Raw genomic sequence first — 21868 nt, forward strand, 5'->3', positions numbered from 1 at the left:
AGACAAAATGACAGCAAAAGAATGCTTTAAAAATATTTTATTAAATTTAGTGCCCAGATCTTTTATTCTCCAATAAAAGAAACCAGTGCTCCTTGGAGAAAAAGGGGACAGGGAATATACACAATGAGCCTGGGGTATCTTCTGTGCCAGAAAGTAAGGGAGGGCTTAAAATATACACCCCCTTCCACACACACAATGTAGGGGTCTCTGACAAAGAGACATAGGAGTCAACTGAAAGAGCTCCCAAACACCAAAGCTGGAACATTTTGAGCAACAAAATAAATAATGTAGTTTTGGATTATAACCCAAAGTGTAAAATAAATAACCAGAAGTCCATACTGATATATACATGATTAAATAAATACAAACATACACGCATAGAAAAAATACAGAAGAATCTTCCATAATGTATGTAGTTATTCCACCTAAAGGAGATGGAGAATAATTCTCTGCTCTGTGAATAGGGGCTTCGCATAGAGCCTTCCTTCCAAAGGGTACTGTAGGGAAAGAGGAAAATAAAGAGTAGGTTTATAATAGAGAAGACTAACAAACACAACCTCAGCTGGGTAACCAAGGTGAGAAGTCATGTGTAGAGTATGTATCTTTGATGAACATGGCATTTTGCTTCTGTGGTCTTCCTCCCCAAAGCCCTCAGACCCCAGTTGAATCATGAGAAAGACATCAGACAAATCCCAATTGGGGGACATTCTACAGAACACCTCACCGGTTGGCCTCAACATTGTAAAGGTCATCAAAAACAAGGAAAGTCTGATAAACTGTCACAGCTAAAAGGAGGCTAATGGGATATGACAACTAAATGGGATCCTGGAACAGAGACAGACATTAGGCAAGAACTAAGGGCATCTGAATAAAGTATGGATATTAGGTAATCACAGTGTATCAATATTTATTAATCATAACAAGTATACCATACTAATTTCAGATGTTAATAACAGGGGAGACTGGGTGTACTGTCTGTGTTGTCTTCACATTTTTCTGTATATCAAACTATTTTAAAATAAAAAGTTTATTTTAAAATAAAAAGTTTATTTTAAAATAAAAAGTTTATTTTAAAATAAAAAGTTTATTTTAAAATAAAAGATGTTACATGTGGATATCATATTTTCAACTACTAATATTCAGGAAACACATAGGACTGAAGAACATATTAAACTATACCACAGGATACACTCAGTGAAATCTAGGCTGTAGAAAAGCTCAGGACAAATGACCCAGTTTCTTCAGCAAATAAATTGCAAGGGGGAGAAAAAAGAGAGAGTTGAAGATTAAAATAGAGTTAAGGGCTTCCCTGGTGGCGCAGTGGTTGAGAGCCCGCCTGCCAATGCAGCGGACACGGGTTCGTGCCCCAGTCCGGGAAGATCCCACATGCCGCGGAGCGGCTGGGCCCGTGAGCCATGGCCGCTGAGCCTGCGCGTCCGGAGCCTGTGCTTTGCCACGGGAGAGGCCACAACGGTGAGAGGCCCGCGTACCGCAAAAAAAAAAAAAAAAAAAAAAGAGTTAAGAGGCATTGGGACAAATCGCAATGTGTGGCCCTTATTTGAAATACTAAATGAAACAAACTGCAAAAATTATAATATTATAAAATAGTTGGAAATTTGAACATACACTGAATATTTGATGATATTAAGGAGTTGCTGTTAATTTTATTTTGGGTGTGATAATGCTATAGTGGTTATTTTTTTTTTCAAAATCCTTATCTTTTAGAGATACATATTGGAAAATTTAAGGATTAAATTATATGATTTCTTGAGGCTTGCTCCGAAATGATACAGGGTAGGTGAGGGTTTGTTGGGGGTAGAGGCGAAGCATGGTTGACCATGAGTTGTTAATTGTTGAAGCTGGGTTAAGTGTATGGGGATTCTTACACCATATGCTTATGCACATGTTTAAAATTTTCCATAATAAAAAGTTAAATGAAATAAAACCTACAAAGTGAAAACAACTGTCTAATAAGCCTTACTGTATAGTACTCTATTTCTAAATAGTAAAGTATTTTCCACCTACACATCACCAATTCTCAAAATAGCAGCTTGAAGATAGAGAGTGACATTTAAGCTGTGTCTACAGGAAGCCAAAAACCTACTGGTTGATTTGATTAATTCAGACAAAGAGCTAGTCAATTTATATAGAAGAGGAAAAAAAATCAAACCGCTCATTTTGCTGAGTTTACTGAATAGTACCTTGTATAGAGCTACACACATAATATGTGATTAATATTTGCTGGTCAGTAGGTCAGTGAATTTAGCATGTTCTGGCACCTTTATGGACACACGATTTGGCTGTCAACAACCAATATAAGAGAACTCAGAAACTAAGGGAAAAGGCTAGCTCTAGGCAAAACTATGGAGAAGACAATCTTTATTTTCCAAATATTCATGTGTAATGAACATCACTGTAAATGTACACAGCCTAAGTTGATGACAAGACGCAGATCATGAAACTACCATTAGATTAAATTTTTGTAAAAGTCTGCCAATTGTTATAACAATATATATTTATGCTGAATTGGTATTTCACTGATTTATCTACTATTTAATATATTTTAAGCCTAATGTAAGGACCCTAATGTATAGGACCCTTTAAAATGCACAAAGCACTTTCATATTGCGGTGTATCATGTTACCTCATTTTGTGAATCAGACAAAAACAGGTAACATTATCTCTGTTTTTCAGGCCTAGGAAGGCTCCAAGCATTGTCAATGCCAGAACCAGAGGAATGGGGACTAGAACCCAGGTGTTCTGGCACCAGGTCCAGTGTTCTGTGTTACACTTAGCTGTTTCCCAAGGGGAAATACACAATACGTTCTTGTTGCTTCCACTTCCATTACAGTGGAAAGAAAGTTGGCATGAAGAAATATCTCTAATTTAGGAACCCAAATAACATTCTCTTTTTTCCAACCTCTAGTATTTAAATTGTATCAGTAAACTGGTGCTTCTTTTTAATGACTGTAATATTATAAATAGTCAATATTCTGGGCAAAGCAATGCTCCATTAATATTACATTCTGTTTGTTCAGCGATGCACAGCTGAAATCCAGAAATTAAGCTCTGTGAGGATGCTAAACACTCTTCTCAGCACTATTAGATCCTTTGATGTTGAAAAAGAATATGTATTAAGGTATATTAAAATATTATATAATAACTTTATAATGCCAATTGAATACAAAGCTCATCATTCTGGTCCATTAATTGGCAAATGGATTTATTCTTTCACAGCGTCTTTCTCCAGGGGGATTTCAGTTCCTCCTCAATAGTTAGCCCATTTATTTAACACACGTTCACTGCTGCTTGAATCCTTTTTCCAGCCTATTTTATATGCAAAGAAAACCATTCATAATAGCTTATGTGTGACTGTTTCTTACCTCCAGTCCATGACCATTTTCATTCAAACTATTTTAAACCGTGTTTTAGAATCAGCCCATTCCTTGCCTTTGCATATAGTCTCTATATTTTTTTAACTCTCCCAAATGGCTCACTTTTGTCTTTGTTTTTAATTAAAGTTTCCTCTATGGTTTCTTCCTGTGTATCCCCTTTGGAGCTAGACAGATAACTTGTTTTGCACAGCAGTTCGTCCAGCACAAAACAAAAATACAGAAATGCGTTGCCACAAGGTTTAAGCGGATTTAATCAGAATGCAGTTTAACAGTTCAAATATTTCAAGCACCACAGAAGAACTTCACATTCTCTGCTCTCTGTTTCAGCAATATGAACAAAACAAATCGTCAAACACTGTACCAGTAGAAAATGAACGTACTTCCAAAATCACTTCCCTGATCCACTACAAACAGCTTGATCACACAGAAGAATGTGACCCACGGGGCTGCCAAAGTGTATTTTCCCACTTTATCTCATGCAGAATAATCAAACTAAGAGGATCTGAAATGTCACTTCACAGACACAAACTGAGGAAACTGGAAGAGATAAACTAGAAGAGATTTCTGAGTTGGAAAAAATGCCTGGTGGTCCATGGCAGAGGGTCAGTGTATGTACCTGGGAGATCCCAGAAACGTGAGTGCTGAGGTTTGGTGGGGGGGTTAGAGCTTCCTGGAGCATTCCCACCAGGTAATGAAGGGCACCATCTGTATGAGTCACTTCCCTGCTTCACCAAATGTATTCCTTTTTTATTCCTACAGTAACAAATTGCCAAAAATTTCACGGCTTAAAGCAACACAAATGTATTATCTTACAGTTCTGTAGGTCAAAAGTCCAGTAAGAATCTCACTGGACTAAAATCACTGTGTCCGCAGGGCTGTGTTTGCTTTTAGAGGTCAGCACGGCAGGTCGAGTCTGACTCACAAGTCTCACTGACCCTTTGGTCATCACATCACTTTTCTCTGACCACAGATGGAAAAGGGTTTCTGCTTGGAAGGATTCTTGTCATTAGGTGGGGCCCATCTGGATATTCCAGATAATTTCTTCCTTTCCAAGTCTATAACCTTAACCATATTTGCAAAGTACCTTACGTATTCACAGGTTCTAGAGATTTGAACATGGATTTTGGGGGGTACGCTAGCTTGCCTACTGTACCAAGTGAAGAGTAGAATGATAAAGACTTGGGGTGCAGTCTTTCTGGCTTTCATCTTTTACCTTATCCTTAGGTCCTAATGTACTGATGGATCTGGGACTACCACTATACACTCCAATATATTCCAGCCTTATTCTCTTCTTATTGTTTAGTTTTAACTCACCTGGCTTGAAAAACCATACCATTCCTTCATTATTCTCAAAAATATCGGGGAGTGCAGAAAATTTATAAGAAATAAATTACTTTCTGTGTTGGCTGAAAAAATACATCAATTAATTCTTAGTGAAAATCTTCCGTCTCCACATCAGCTATCTTCCGGGGTCATCATAGGTCATAATATATTTAACAATGGCAGCCAATTTGGATTCTTTGAATAAATAAAAATGGGTTTCTTCAGACAAAGACCTCCAGGGAATTCCCACCTCCCTTTAAGTCTGTGACCTATGTGACCTCAGGAAGACAGAGATTATTTTATTGTGTTCTTAAGTCCAAATTAATAAATGACCATTTGCCTATTAAAAATTACAGTATTTTACTTTTAAAGAACTGTGTCAGTACAAGTTTTGAAGTGGAGGATATATATATTTTGCTACATTTTATTGATGAATGGAATTAGAGTTTTTACAATATATAAACTGAAAGCAAAATCGAATTTACCTTGAAGATAATTAAACTTAAGCTTCAGGGGCTCTAATTATGAAATAGGAGTATTTGATCACATTTTCCTAAAGAGAATCACAAAAATTGCATATGTTTAAGCCCCATAAAACTTGAATCCACCACTGACTGGAGGAGTTTTCTGTTGGAACTGCATAAGTGTTTAATAATCATAGTGTTTTCTTTAATATATATATATTTGGTCATATTATTTTGCTGTTTTCTACATTTTAGGTGTGATAGACTATTTGCTCACAATTTTTCATTCCTCTCCACTTTAGCCATGCTTCCTTGTAATGCAACATACTTTCTTGCCCTGCTGACTTTGTACTTGCTTTGGCCAATAGGAGGTGAGCAGATGGGAAATATGCTATGTCCCAGCAGAAAATTATGATGCCCTAGTGTGGTTTGGTTTGCCTCTATCTCTCAACTATGAGTATTGCGTGCTCCCAACAGTGACTGCTGCTTCTACCTGGGTCCGAGAATGAGAAGGCATATAGAGCACAGCCAAGTTCAGCACAAGTCCAGTTGACCTACAGCCCTCATGATATGTGAGCAAGATATAAATGTTTGTAGTTGCACTGAGATGTGGCCATTATTTGTTATTGTAGCAAAAGCCAGAGTGATGGTCATTCTGCCTACTTTTTCATTTCACCATGTTTATCTATCTATCTATCTATCTATCTATCTACCTATCTATCTACCTACCTAGCCAGCCAGCCATAGTAGTATCTTCCTGGATTTGCAACATGTATACTATACTCTTTAGTTGCCTTTCACTAGCATACTTATTGATGATTGCCAAGGACTGAATCATTAAACGCATACCTTCTCTTCCTTGGAGACCGCCTTTGTAAATGTTTTCTTCTTATCTTTCTTAAAAAGTGTATTGGCAGGTTTGCACAAGGAAGGAAGCTCTCATCACTGGGGACTTCAGATCTCAAGCCTGTGCTACATGCTCACTGCTTTCTGAAAGTGCAAAATCCATCTCTGTCTGTTTTCTTGAAGTTATTTTATAAAATATGTGAGGTTTGTTTTCTAATTATTTTTAATTATGCCCCTATAGAATTAGTGCAAATTTCTCCCACTCATTTATCTGAAAACCCCTTATGTGAAGTGAAGCTATGGCCCCTGATGGGCACTATTTACATTTTAAAGCGTCTAAACACAAATCTCTTCTGAAGATCCTCTCCAATGTGGCCACATTAATGTCATTTCAATTTTTGCATTTCCACTAAATTTCCCTAATCACTGATAACAGATGTTATTTGTGTGTGTGAGTTCATTAAATGTGTTATTTCCTTAAACACACAAGCTTATCAAGAAATCCATCCCTTCCCTAAAAGATGCTATGATTCTAAACTACCAACTTTTTGAATACATGAGCTGTTTCACTCCTGAGGCATTGTAATATATATCTGTTGAAAAACCCATCCTTGATAGAAGGACAAGGTATCTTTGAAAACACCATGATATTCTCTTTATTTCGCAATTGCTTCGATGGACCTGATTGAATGTGTACCCCAGACCTGTTTCAAACCACTCCTAAATCTAAATTGTAAAAAAAAAAAAAGCTTTATTTAAAGAAAAAAATTTTTAGAAGTAACCAGTTGCAGTTATGTAAAATCTTAATGCTATTTAAAACATCCCAAATTTAAGTAAAGTAAAAGAGTAAAAAAAAGTTAATACTCCATAAAGTAGATTAAAAAATAATCCAGGATATAGAAACTGCCAGAATATCTTTATGCCTTTTATTTCTGAGTTCAATTGTATTCTTACACTAAAATAAAAATGTCCATAGTATGGGAAGAAGGATTTCAAGGGAGGTTGGACCATACACTGTAGTAGGTACTCAACAAATGTTGAAAGAATAAATCAGACTGAGCTGAAGAAATGTGTCTTTTTTCAGGGGATAAGAAAATGGAAAAAGGCACTTTTGGAACGTTGCATGAATATATAAATTTAGGTTAGTTTGATACCTATTTGGAATTGTGATAGAATACATTTAATTTGTTGCCTCTATTTTTTCTTAAGTGGAATGCTCTTTTAGCAAAGAGAACTTTTACTTCTTTTAGGCCAAGACCAGTGGCATGTACAAGGTCACCTGTGAACACTGCTGTCTGAGGTTACTTTTTTTTTTTTTTTTAATAGTTATTTACTTGGCTGTGTCGGGTCTTAGTTGCAGCATGCAGGCTTCTCTCTAGTTGTGGAGTGCAGGCTCAGTAGTTGTGGAACACAGGCTCTCTAGTTGTGGCACGTGGGCTCTAGAGCATGCGGGCTTAGTTCCCCGATCAGGGATCGAACCCGTATCACCTGCATTGGAAGGCAGATTCTCAGCCACTGGACCACCAGGGAAGTCCCTGTCTGAGGCTACTTTTGCATTAGTGAGGACAGTGCTCTGTAACTGACCAGGCACAGGACACAGCTGATCAACACTGCATCCAGGCGGCAGGAGCTTCAGGGTGAATCTTAGCTCTGGAAGGCGCCAGAACATTTTGGCCAAGTACTTATTCTTTCTAAATTTCAATTTATTCAAGTATAAACGAGGGATAATGATGTCCCCATCACAAGATTGCTGGAAAATTAACACAATTCTGGAATAAAGTATAGTGGGCTGAATGGTGACTCTCCACCCCCCAAAGGGATCCATGTTCTAATCCCCAGAATCTGTAAATGTTACCTTATTTGGAAAAAGGGTCTTTGATATTTAGTTAAGGACTTTGAGACAAGGAGATCATGCTGGTTTGGCCAGGTGGGCCCTAAATCCAATGACAGGTGTCCTTATAAAAGAGTGAGATGACAGAAGAGGAGAAGGCCATTGGAGGCAGAGATTGGAGGAAAGCAGCCCAAATCAAGGCAGGCTGAGAGCTACCAGCAGCTGAAGGAGGCAGGGGATGCATCCTCCCCTAGAGCTTGTGGCGAGAACGCAGTCCCTCCAAAAGTTGGCACCTTAATTTCAGATGTCTGGCCTCCAGAACTGTGAGAGGATACATTTCGGTTGTTCTAAGCCACCCAGTTTGTGGTAATTTGTTACAGCAACCATAGGAAACTAATACATAAAGTTTGTGGTACCTAATATGATTTTAATAAATATAAATTTTCTCCTTTTATTCTCAACCCCTCATCACTGAAATGTACATTTTTCAAAAAATTTTTATTGGAGTACAGTTGATTTACAATGTTGTGTTAATTTCTGCTGTACAGCAAAGAGCTACCATATGATCCAGCAATCCCACTCCTGGGCATATATCTGGAGAAAACGATAATTTGAAAAGAAACATGCACCCTTATGTTCATTGCAGTGCTATTTACAATAGCCAGGGCATGGAAGCAACCTAAATGTCCATCAAGAGAGGAATGGATAAAGAAGATGTGGTACATATATACAGTGGAATATTACCGGCCATAAAAAAGAATGAAATGTACATTTTAAAAACGTATACAACATTCAGTGGTCTATATTTAGGGATGCTGAAGTTATTCACTTATTGAATGTTCACAATTCTATGGTCCTTAATGGTTAAAGGAACAGAATACAGGGTGGCCCTTGGAGTCTAGATATGTCAACGCAAAACTAGCCCAGTGTGTGGCAGTGGGAGAGATACAGACGTTAGGAGCTGAAAAATTTATTTTAAGAGAATAGTCTCAAGCCATGTGATGCCTCTAGTCTTTCTTGCCCCTGCCCACTAAATGCCAGCAGTACCCTCCCAATCATTGTGACAACTCCAAATATCCCCCCCTTTCCAATTGCCCCCCAGCTGCTACACGAGCCTTACTGAGGCCATAGCTCTACACTTGAAGTCCAGTCAGGCCCTTCAGACTCGCTCTACATCTCCTCAGAAAAATCACTCGCAGCCTTGCCCCCAAGACCTTTGTCTAAAACCCCCTACTTGGTACAAGTAGAGGAAGCTACTCCACCCCAACCTGGCCCCCGGAACCCAGCCTTTAGTATTGGCTGTCTGGCACCCCACCAAGGAGGAGCAGGATTGGAAAGGAATGTAAGAGTCAACAAAAGAGCTCAGCTTGGGCTTCCCTGGTGGCGCAGTGGTTGAGAGTCCGCCTGTTGATACAGGGGACGCGGGTTCGTGCCCCGGTCCGGGAAGATCCCACATGCCACGGAGCGGCTGGGCCTGCGCGTCCGGAGCCTGTGCTCTGCAATGGGAGAGGCCACAACAGTGAGAGGCCCGCGTACCGCAAAAAAAAAAAAAAAAAAGAGCTCAACTTTATAAAAAAATATAATTCATATACTTGTGTATTTAAAGCTACGTATTTGGTATATTTCATGCCATCTAAAAATGTGATATGTAATGTAAATTCTCAAAAGATAGATACAATGTATCCCAAATGTTACACGTTCAATTAATATTTTTTAAGTTATACTTTTACAAATTAGTATTACAAAAGTCTTACTATTCATAATCTTTAACTCAGTGGTGCCACTCCTAGGAATCTATCATAAGTAAAAAAAATATTAAATATGGCCAAAGAACTATACACAGAAATATACATTGGAATATTGTTCTTCATAATACAAATTTGAAACAATCTAAACGTCCAACAACAGAGGAATGAAGAATATTCATGTCAATTATGGTAGATCTAGATGACGGACTCATGTGTAGCAATTAAAAATAATGTTTATAAAATAGTTTTAATATTTGCTAGGCAGAGGAACTGAATAGACATTTTTTTCCAAAGTAGACATACAGGGCTTCCCTGGTGGCACAGTGGTTGAGAGTCTGCCTGCCAATGCAGGGGACACGGGTTCGTGCCCTGGTCTGGGAGGATCCCACATGCCGCGGAGCGGCTGGGCCATGGCTGCTGAGCCTGCGCGTCCGGAGCCTGTGCTCCGCAACGGGAGAGGCCACAGCAGTGAGAGGCCCGCGTACCACCAAAAAAAAAAAAAAAAAAAAGAAGGAATACAAATGACAAACAGATACATGAAAGGGAAAAGCACTAATCATCAGGGAAGTGCAAATCAAAATCACAGTGAGATTTCACATCACACCTGTTGGAATGGCTATTATAAAAAAGTTAAGAGATAACAAATGCTGGTGAGGATGTGGAGAAGAGGGAACACTGCATTGTCAGTGGGAATGCAAATTGGTGCAACTACTATGGAAAACAGTATGAACATTTCCCCAAAATTAAAAAAAAGAACTACCATGTGATCTAGCAATTCTACTTCTAGGTATATATCTGAATGAAATGAAATCACTATTTTGAAAAGATATCTGTACCTACATGTTCTTTGAAGCATTATTTACAATAGCTACAACATGGAAAAAATGTGTCCATCAATGGATGAATGAATAAAGAAAATGTGGTATAGATAAACAATGGAATATTATGCAGCCATAAAAAGGAAACCCTGCCATCTGTGACAACACGGATTAATCTAGACAGTACTATGCTAAGTGAAATAAGCCACACAAAGATTAATACTGTATGATCTCACTTATAAGTGAAGCCTAAAAGAAAAAAAACCTCATAGATACAGAGAATAGATTGGTGGTTGCCAGAGGCATGGGGTGGGGAGTGGGATAGATGGGTGAAGGTGGTCAAAGGTAAAAACTTCCAGTTATAAGATAAATATCTTGTAGGGATGTATTGTACACCATGGTGACTATAGTTAATACTGTATTGTATGTTTTAAGGTTGCTAAGACAGTTGATCTTTAAAGTTCTCATTACAAGAAAACAATTTGTAACTATGAGAGGGGATGGATGTTAACTGAACTTGTTGTGGCAATTATTTCACAATATATACATGTTTTAAATCATTAGATTGTACACCTAAAACAAATACAATTTTGTATGTCAATTATATCTCAAACAGGAAAACTTATTCTATTTAAAAAATTGTTTATTGCCTCCAAATCAGAAAAGAAGAAATAGAATTATCTCTGTTTGCAAATGACATGACCTTATATGTAGAAAAACCTAAAGAGTTCACCAAAAAAAAAAAAAGTTAGAATAGTGAACAAATTCAGCAAAGTTTCCAGATACAAAAATCAACACACAAAAAATCAGTTGTATTTCTATACACAAGCAATGAACAATCTGAAAAGGAATTAAGAAAGCAATTCCACTTACAATAGAATCGAAAAGAATATAATATTTAGGAATAGACCTAACCAAGGAGTTGAAGGACTTGTACAATGAAAACAATAAAGCATGGCTGAAAGAAATGAAAGAAGACATAAATAATTGAAAAGACATCCTGTAATCATGGATTGGAAGACTTAACATTGTTAAGATGTCAATACCACCCAAAGCAATCTACAGATTCAATGTAATCCCTATCAAAATCCCAATGACATTTTTTTGCAGAAATAAAAAAAAAATCCATCCTAAAATTTATATGGAATCTCAAATGATTTCAAATGGCTAAAACAATCTTGAAAAAGAAAAACAAAGTTGGAAGTCTCAAACTTCTTGATTCCAAAACATATTACAAAGCTACAGTAATCAAAAGAGTGTGGTACTGGCCTAAAGACAAACATATAAACCAGAGGAATAGAATAGAGAGCCCAGAAATAAACCCTCATGTACACGGTCAAATAAATAATCTCTGACAAGGATGCCCAGACCATTCAATGGGACAGAAAACTCTTTCTCTTCAACAAATAGTGCTGGGAAAACTGGATATCCACATGCAAATAATAAAGTTAAACCCGTATCTTACACCATATATGAAAAATAACTCAAAATGGATTAAAGGCCTAAACATAAGACCCCAAACTGTAAAACTCCTAGAAGAAAATGTAGGGGAAAAGCTTCACAACGTTGGATTTGGCAGTGATTTCTTGGATATGACACCAAAACCACAGGCAACAAAAGCAAAAATAGACAAGTGGGACTGCACCAAACGTTAAAATTTCTGTGCATCAGAGGACACATGAACAGAGTGAAAAGGCAACTTATGAAATGACAGAAATTATTTGCAAGTCAAATATCTGATAAGGGGTTAATATCCAGAATGTATACAGAACTCCTATAGCTCAACAACAACAAAAAAACAAATAACCCTCCCCAGAAATGGACAAAGGGCTGGAATAGTCATTTTTCTAAAAAGGGTATACAAATGGCCAACAAGGATATGAAAAAGTGCTCAACGTCACTAATCATTAGAGAAATGCAAATCAAAACCACAATGAGATATCACCTCATACCCATTAGGATGGCTATTACCCAAAAAATCTGAAAATATTTGGTTCCTGACCACTGAAATAAATCCATTATTGCAAAATATATGAGAAAATAGTGTGTGTTGGTGAGAATATGGAGAAATCAGAACCCTTGTACACTGCTAATGGGATTGTAAAATGGTGCAATCACGAGGGAAAACAGTATGGTGGTTCTTCAAAAATTAAAAATAGAACTACCATATGACCCAACAATCCCACTTCGGGCTACATATCCAAAAGAGTTGAAAGCAGAGTCTCAGAGATATTTGCACATCCATGTTCAGAGCATCTTTATTCACAATAGCCAAGAAGTGGAAGCAACCCAATGTCCATCAACAGTGAATGGACAGGGACTTCCCTGACAGTCCAGTGGTTAAGACTCCATGCTTCCACTGCAGGGGGGAAGGGTTTGATCCCTGGTTGGGGAACTAAGATACTGCATGCCATGATGCATGGCCCCCCCAAAAAAAAAAGAATGGACAAACAAAATGTGACATATACATGTAATGAACACTATCCAGGTTTAAAAAGGAAGTAAACTCTGCAATGTGCTACAACATGGATGAACTTTGAGGACATTATGCTAAACAGAATAAGACAGTCACAAAAAGGCAAATATTGTATCACTCTACTTACATGAGGCATCTAGAGTAGTCAAATTCATAGAAACAGAAAGTAGAATGGTGATTACCAGGGGGTAGAGGAAGGGGGGAATGGGTGTTGTTATTCAATGGGTCTAGAATTTCAGTTTTGCCAGATTACAATGTGAATATATTTAACACTAGTGAACTGTACCCTTGAAATGGTTATGTTGGAAAAACTATTTATTTTGGAAAGCCTTTAGAGTGTTTCATAGAAATGCATATAATAAAACAAGATTAAATATAGAAATAAGAGAACATGGAAACTAGGACAGAAGAAATCTGAATAGAAAAGCATAAAATTAATCTAGAAGTGAGTTTTGTCTACAACATGAATGTTGTAAGATGTTTGGTGCTAGGCTTTTTAGCAGTTACTGCCTACAAGGCTGCTAGTTATAAGATTTCTATAATGTACAAAAATGAATTTACAGTGTCCTCTCAACTGGGTAAAAAAATTTTTATATAGATATATATAGATATGTATACATATCTATATATATAAAAGTTATATATACATAACTTCAGAGAGAAACATGCCGAAATGTTATAAAAGGTTAGTACTAGGTAATGGTTGTATTTTCTTTATGCTTTTATATATTTTCTGAAATTTTCACAATTGACTGATGACATAATTAGGAGAATGCTGTTGTGTATCTTGATGACTTTGGTAGAAATTTGTTAAATGCCTCAAAGGGGGAAAATGAAAAAGGGTCACATTTGCAGATCTAGTGCCAGGTAAAACTGGCTGCAGAGAGAAAAGGGGAAATTGTCAAGGAGGAGGATTGGCTTCAGTGTGGTTGAAGGCCACAGGCCTTATACTCTGTATGGAAGGGATGTATGAAGCCCTGGGTCCTTTATGGGGACGGAGTATTAGGAGAAACAGCTTCTCCTGGACCACACTCTTGTCTCATACCCTCCTGCCATGAGTAAGGAACAGGGTGCAAGAGAAGACCTCATGCAAGTGGGGAGACAGGGCTGAGGTTCTAGCATTTTCTCCCAAGGCAAGACACACAGTTATTGTTTGCTTTTGTTTTTCTTTCTCCAGAACCCAACTTTACTCTCAGGCTGTAAGAGTCCATTAATTCAGACAAATTTGGGGTAAAGTCAAATGGAAAATTATGAAGTTCAATTTGTGATTCTGAAAAATGTTAACAGCTTTAGTGAGATACAACTTATATACCATAAAATTCACCCATTTAAGTGTACACTTAAGTGCTTTTAATGCATACTATACAAAGTTGTGCAACAATCACCATAATCTTTCATCACTCCAGAAAGAAGTCTCATATCTGTTAACAGACACTCCCCATTCTCCTCCATCCCAGCCCCTGGTAACCACTAATATACTTTCTGTCTTGAAAGATTTGTGCCTGATGCACATTTCAGATAAACTGAATCATATACTATATGGTCTTTTGTGACTGGCTTCTTTCACTAAGCATAATGTTTGTTTGAGGTTCATTCATGTTGTAGTATATATATATCAGTATTTCATTCCTTTTATGGCTGAATAATATTCCATTGTATATCTATACCATATTTTATATATTATTCATGGACATTTGGATTATACCCATTTTGGGGCTAGATTCTTAAACTGATAATAATTCTTCCTACATGGAACTTCTTTCTTTCTTTTTTTTTTTTTTGGAACTTATTTCTTAAAAGTTGTTCTTTATGAAAGTTTTATGGGGTGATTAACCCATTTATATTAATCAAAGACATTAAATGACTGTTATTCAGAGTTTCTAAATAGCATGAGATAATTATTAATCATCCCGTGAGATAATCAATTATTGAACTAAGCTGATGTAGCCACAGTCAAGAGACTGAAACTTGACAATTCAGACAGCTCATACAGCTTAAAGTTAAATTTCCCATTTCTGTAAGGTTTTTGAATATAATGAAAATAATGCACAGATTCCCATTATTATCTCTGAGGCCATCAAGGGGCCTGGAGACAGGACATGAGGTTGGGAGTCCCTGTTTCAAATTACAGAAGAGTATAACAGGCACTTAGCTTTATTGTTTTCAATTACATAAAGTAACAAGGTCTAATTTCCAAAGCATTGGCATAAAATGTCCCCAGGGGATTTGGTTTAATGAACAGCTAAAAGTGATCTACAATAAACATATTTGCAACTGTATATAAATGGTGCTTTAAATGGCTTTAGAGTTTTCTTCTTAGGGAGGTGAAATCTGGTTCAGCCTATTCATATTTTTTCGTGCACAGAAGAGAATCCTCACCAGTGCAGTCTGTCCCAGTGATGGTCAGTGGTCCCCAGAACAGTGAACATGAATCCTCTCTTTCCATGCTGCCCTTCCACACTGCTTGCTTCCACCCCAGGCAGTCGGAGGAGGGCTGATTCCAGTGATCCGATTTCAGCACATGGAAGGGGCTACTTTTCCAGGGATGGAACTATCAAAGGAGTTTAAAGGTCCAGCAATTTCAGGTAGAGTCCTTTTTCTCTGACTCCTTTTTAGCTCCTTTTTTGCCCTTCTCCAGTACTGTGTCCAGCTTCACTGCCCTGGCCTGAGAAGCAGAAGAAAGCAAAGGGAACGGCAACCCTTGAATGAATTTTTGAAAAGAAGAGTCTGATGTTGATGAGTAGAAGGAAGGTAAAATGTCATGAAACTTAGCTATTCGAAGAGTAATGCCCTTTTTCATACTCCCCTACAAATCCAATTTGGCCTGCTTCTGTCCACAGGCTAGGTGTCCTTGATCTGGCTTTGCCTTTGTTAAGAAGATCTTCAGCAGGTTTCAGCTTGCTGTATTAGTCAGCCTAACTGCTCTAACAAACAGTACCATGCCTCAGTGGTTTAATCTGATACAAATGTATCGCTTGCTCCCATCACCCAGTATAAGGAGGTTGGTAATTATTCAGGAGGAGCTCAGGCTCCTTTTATCTTGTGACACCACCATTGTCAACACATATCCTGGTCATTGCAGAAGGTGTGGCCAGGCCTGCAAGTACTGTACATTACTACCTCTTAATTTCCATTGGCCAGAACTTTCATGGCCCCAGCCTAACTGTAAAGGGGCCCAAGAGGGAAGAAAGGAAGAAAGAAAGAGGGAAGAAAGTAAAATGGGCTTGGTAAAGACTTGGCAATGTCTCTGCCACACCAGCTCTTGGCTAAGTGGATGAAAGTTATTTTCTATTGCTCTCTGGAGGTCTGATTCTGATTGTCTCTGGAAGAGGTTCCTTATCACCTTTTAGTAGTAAATTCTGAGATTTGGATTTGGATTTAGTAATTAATGGGGCTTCATCTGAGGTTGGATCCCTAGATATTCCTTGTTCTGCAGGCTGAAACATCATCTCAATAACATCTAACAGTACCCAAATCAATAGAGATTCTGAATAAGTAAAATTCAAGAGCTTTTCTGGATATACATGTTTAAGTGGATTTTATTTCATATTGTAAAGGTGGAAAGAATCCACTACTTTACTAGGGGACTCACTCTTCCCTGATTTACCTTGTTGGAAATTTTTAATCTTTTTTTAAAATTGAAATATAGTTGACCTACAATATTATGTTAGCTTAAAGTGTACAATATGGTGATTCAACATTTAAATATATTACAAAATGATCACCATAAGTCTAGTAACCATGTGTTCCCCTACAAATTTACTACAGTACCACTGATGATATTTCTTACGATGTATAATATCTCATAACATATATTTTCTAACTGGAAGTTTGTACCTCTCAATTCACTTCACCTCTTTTGCCCAGCCCCTCACCCTCTGGCAACCACCAGTTTGTTCTCTATATCTATGAGCTTGTTTTCATCTTCTTTTGCTTGTTTGTTTATGTTATTTTTAGATTCGACATGTAAGTCATGTCATATGGTGTTTGTCTTTCTCTGTCTGACTCATTTCACTTAGCATAATACCATATATATCCATCCATGTTGTTGCAAATGGAAAGATTTCATTCTTTTTATGGCTGAGTAATATTCCATTGTGCGTGTGTGTGTATCACATCTTCTTTATCCATTCATCTATTGATGGACACTTAGGTTGCTTCAACAGCTTGGTCATTGTAAATAATACTGCAATGAACATAGGGGTGCATGTATCTTCTCAAATTAGTGGTTTTGTTTTCTTTGGGTAAATACCAAGAAGTGAAATTGCTGGATTGTATGGTAGTTTTATTTTTAATTTCTGAGGAATCTCTATATGTGGAAATACTCTATTATTTCCACAGTGGCTGTACCAATTTACATTCCCACCGACAGTGCAAAAGGGTTCCCTTTTCTCCACAGCCACTCCAACACTTGTTATTTCTCGTCTTTTTGATAACAGCCATTCTGACAGGTGTGAGGTGATATCTCACTGTGGTTTTGATTTGCATTTCCCAGATGATTAATGATGTTGAGCACCTTTTCCTGTGCCGGTTGGCTGTCTGTGTCTTCCTTGGAAAAATGTCTCTTCAGGCCCTCTGCCTGCTCTAGCAATATGTCACCCAGCAGCAAATAAAGTGGAACTTAGTTATACACAGTTAATTTCCCACATTCCCTTTTACACACTAATTCAGGAAAAGCTATTTGGCCCAGTACTTACCCCATTACATTGATAATTACTGTTTCACCTGGTTCTAAAAGGGCACACTCCCAAATTACTCTTTAGCTCTTGGACTCTGTAAGGACATGGTTGATGGAGATACAAATGCATCAGGAACAGAGGTAATTTATTAAAACTCTCTCTTTTAAAATCAATTTATTTTATTTTGGTTGCCCGCTAAAGATGAATTACTGACTATTCTAAAACTAATGCTAATATAAAAGAAGAAAATTTGAAATAAAACAGTATGGTATGTTGTTTTATTACTCTGCGACTTCCTCTGAGATTTAAAAAGCCTAATTTAACATTCATTATTTCATCCTGAAGTTCATTCAGTAGCCCCCTCTTTTTTTAAATAAATTACTTTTTAATGTATGCTTTGCATCAAAGCTACAAGAGTTGTTTCCTTTTGCTGTTCTTCTTCTTAAGCCCATATTTTGAATCCAAAGTGGTCACTGACTTGCCATGTTTGAGGAATTTTCACAACTCAATGTCATTAATAAAAGTTGGGTGACTTTTTGGCGGAATGGCTACTGTTTGTTATCAATGACGATAATAATGATGCTGCTGCTTTTCTCATAGAGTGTATTCAGCTAGCTTTTTCTGGACATTATAATCATTCATTTTCACATTGACAACCTTGCTGAATTTGACATGTTGACAACCTTGCATCCTTTCTCATCAAAGAAGAGTTGCAGGATGCCACATAGAAGAGAGGAAGGATATATTTTAGAACCAGGTAGGCTCTGATGAGATTCTTTCCACAAATTTTATTAACAACTTTGGGCAAGAATTATTCCTAAATTCCTTTTGCTTTATCTGTAAAATCAAGAGCAGGCTTCTCCTTAGATTCATTATGAAGATTAAAGGTCAGAATGTATACAAAGTGCCTAGCACAGTGGCTGGCACTGCAAATCTATAAGCTGCTCTGTGTGACCACCGACAAGGTGTGTTAGTTTCCTCACTAAAACTTCTTTCCACAATATTAGGACCAGGTGTAGAACATGTATATAGCTATTATTCTTTGCAAATAGTCAACTTTCCTTGAACCAGAGTATTCGGCTAACATAGTACTTCTAAAATATGACAAATAACAAAGGATTACTGTATTTCTCATAAGTCTCTCAATGTTTCTCAATTACAAAAGATTAAAAGGGAACAAAACAAAGCTTAAATAAAAATGGCTATAGGCCTAAATGCCATAGAATCAGTTCATGAATTGCATTGTTGCATTAAAAAAAAAGAGAATTTTTGGTTGAGCACCTGTCTATTTTAATCACCAAAACACGGGAGATTAAATCTGTATCCTTTGCTTCTGAGCCCAGAATCTAAATTTACTCCACTGATGGTTTTCATGATGTTTCTAGACAGGAAATACAAATTCTTCATAAAAGTATTAAATATTCTTACAGTTTCTCCTGGAATGTTTTATGTTTACAAATGTGATTTGAATTATAAGTGTCTAGGGCTTTGCAAAGCCTAAGGCAGAGGGCCATTGGTGGGAATTGTGCCATTGACATTTTGTGCAACAATCATTTGTAGATGCTCAGGGCTGTGTTTTCTTCTTGGTCTGCAAAGACGTTGGGAGCTGTGAAGAGTTAAGTGCTGAGAGCTGTGAGTGTGCTAGTCACTTTGGTTATCAAAGCCAAGACCCCTGTTCTGGTCCAAACAGCTGACTGTGTCTTGGAAGTCAAGGAGGTAGTTTTCTTTCAAACAACCAGGGCCTCTTGTCCTGTTAGGATGCGACCCACCCAACCTCAGGGAATACGGATCCTAACCCCTCAGAACTGTCCTTGGTCTGTTTTTATTGTGACCAGGCTCATCAATGCTCTGCCAAATAAACAAGTCCTGCCCCCTTCTGACAGTGCAGAGGTTTATGACGCTGGCATCTCGCAACTTCAACTTCGGGTATGACCTAGAAATATCCCAGCCCAGGCTCTACCCCTCAAGGCTAGAGTATCTGACGCAAAAGATTACACCACAGAAATTAAGAGTAGATGACGAGTAAAATCCTCTTTTCATGGAAAAAAATGATCTTTTATTGCTTTTTTGACATCCCCCAATTTTTAAAAAACTATTGAGATGTAACTTACATACCATAAAATATACTCATTTTAAGTGTACAATGATTTTGGGGGGCTGATTTACCAAGTTTTGTAACCATTGCTAAAATCCAGTTTTAGAACATTTTGGATTGTTCGTTGTTAGTATATAGAACTACAATTGATTTTTATATATTGATCTTGCATCTTAAGATCTTATTGAGTTTATTCTAACAGTTTTGTGTGTGTGTTTGTTTGTTTCCCTTAGGATTTTCTACATAGAGGATCCTGTTGCCTGTGACTAAAGACAGTTTTATTTCTCCCTCAATTTTTAATCCAACCATAGATATCAAATCTGGTCTCTTCATGGGAAGGGGATGCTGGGAGGAGGTACCGGTCTTGGCCCATACAAGGTTGTGTGGCAAGTGATAAAAACCAAGAACCTAGGGCTTCCCTCGTGGTGCAGTGGTTGAGAGTCCGCCTGCCGATGTAGGGGACGCGGGTTCGTGCCCCGGTCCGCGAAGATCCCAGCGGAGCAGCTGGGCCCGTGAGCCATGGCCGCTGAGCCTGTGGGCCTGCGTACCACAAAAAAAAAAAAAAAAACAACCAAGAACCTATTCTTTGGTTTCAGGAATAGGCTACCTCTTCACAGTTATTTATTGATAGCTGTGGTTATTTATCAAAGTTAATGAGGATGTTTTCCTCCTTAGGTTGAAAAAGAAAGGAAATGCAAGACTGGCAATTCAAATACCTTTCAGTGGCATTTATGGATATAACCTGTCTGGTATGGATATAAGCTGTATGTTATGTAGTAGAATTTCTGCTGGGTGTTCATCACCATTACTTCTTACCCAACTGGATAGTGAAAGAATCACTCACCCCCCACAAAACCGTCTCCTTTCTTTTTCTTCGTAATTTCTCAATAGCACTTGAAAACTTCATCAACTCCCTTTAATTTCATGTCCATTACTAATTTATTGCTAAATCTCACTCCTTCTTTCTTACCATATTGCCACTAAGCTTATCGCGTTTAATTGTTCCTCTCCGTCTTTCTCCTTGACCACCTAGAAAGCCAACGATATTTTCTCCATTATTAAAGCTACTCAATATTCTTCCAGATAAAATAACCATCCATACATTTAACATTTCCCACCTCGATTAATGTAAACTTCTCCAGTTGGCCTTACTTATAAATCACTCCCATTCACCAAAAATTATTTTCCGTCTTTGTTCTTATAAGAACATACCTTTACCGGCCCCCTCTTTTGTTAATTCCACTCCCATGATCTTCATTATCTTGTGAATTTAGTTTGTCTGGCACGTGTGTCTCTTGCAATCTGACTTGGCTAATGTTTTAAGTTTTCAGGTGCAAAGGAGCCAAATCTGAGAGGACGTTGCTCTCTGTGTAGCTATCCTCCTGAAATCGTTGCTCCTCTGTCCATTTCAGAGAGTAGCATCACACATTCACGAATTTACCAAACCCGAGGCTTGGAAGCCAGGGGATGTGTTCTGTCCTGGTCGTCTGTGTACCCGGGCGCTTAGCACAGGTGCCGGTACAGAGATGCCACACCTTCCACCTGATGACCTGCTGGGGTCTGGGGACAGAAAGAGGAGGGAGAAGCTGCCTAGGGCAGTGTGAAAAGGACAACTAATGGGTCACTGTGTTGAGTGCCAAGATGGAGGCACCAACGAACTCCCGGGGAAGCTCAGAGAAAAGACCTGCCTGGGAGGGTTAGCAAAGGTTTCAGGAAGAACGCGCCGTGGGAATGGGGCCTTAAAGGAGTTTTTGCCAGAAGGGGATCTAAGCAGAACAGTCCCCTCAGCTATCGAAGCAAATTTAAAAACAGCAGCCTAATAAGAGCAAACATTCTGGGTTCTAGGCCTGTCTATGGTATTTTACAGTCATGTGATCTTGGGCATGTCACTTATCTGTGTTCCAATTTCCTATCTTTTAAATGAGAATGACCCTAATGACATCCCTCTCAAAACTTCTGCAAGGATCATATGAACCCATGCCTGTGCAAACTCACTTGTAAATTCTAAAACACTATATGGAAATTGTTTAAGTGTGATTTTTGGCTGCACCAAAAATCACATATGGGACCCTAGTTCCCCGACCAGGGATTGAACCCAGACCCCCTGCATTTGAAGCGCAGCGTCTTAACCACTGGACCACTAGGGAATTCCCCTGCTGTACATATGGTGTGAAAGCTTCTTTTCCCTGTTTG

At 38.0% G+C, this 21868-nt stretch overlaps 1 protein-coding gene across 1 annotated transcript in view; it reads right to left on the reverse strand.

Annotated features, from left to right (window-relative positions):
- Positions 1–21868, reverse strand: part of HMGN3 (high mobility group nucleosomal binding domain 3) — a 69424-nt gene continuing 47556 nt past the window's right edge. Inside the window, exon 6 of the mRNA XM_089921760.1 lies at positions 1–21868. This exon is cut by the window's right edge and continues 14474 nt beyond it. The gene's annotated coding sequence lies outside the window, so the exon portion shown is untranslated.

Source organism: Delphinapterus leucas, chromosome 12 (assembly GCF_059928025.1).
Source record: "Delphinapterus leucas isolate spDelLeu-1000000601 "Yukka" chromosome 12, BTC_Dleu_Yukka2, whole genome shotgun sequence".
Taxonomy (NCBI): Eukaryota; Metazoa; Chordata; class Mammalia; order Artiodactyla; family Monodontidae; genus Delphinapterus; species Delphinapterus leucas.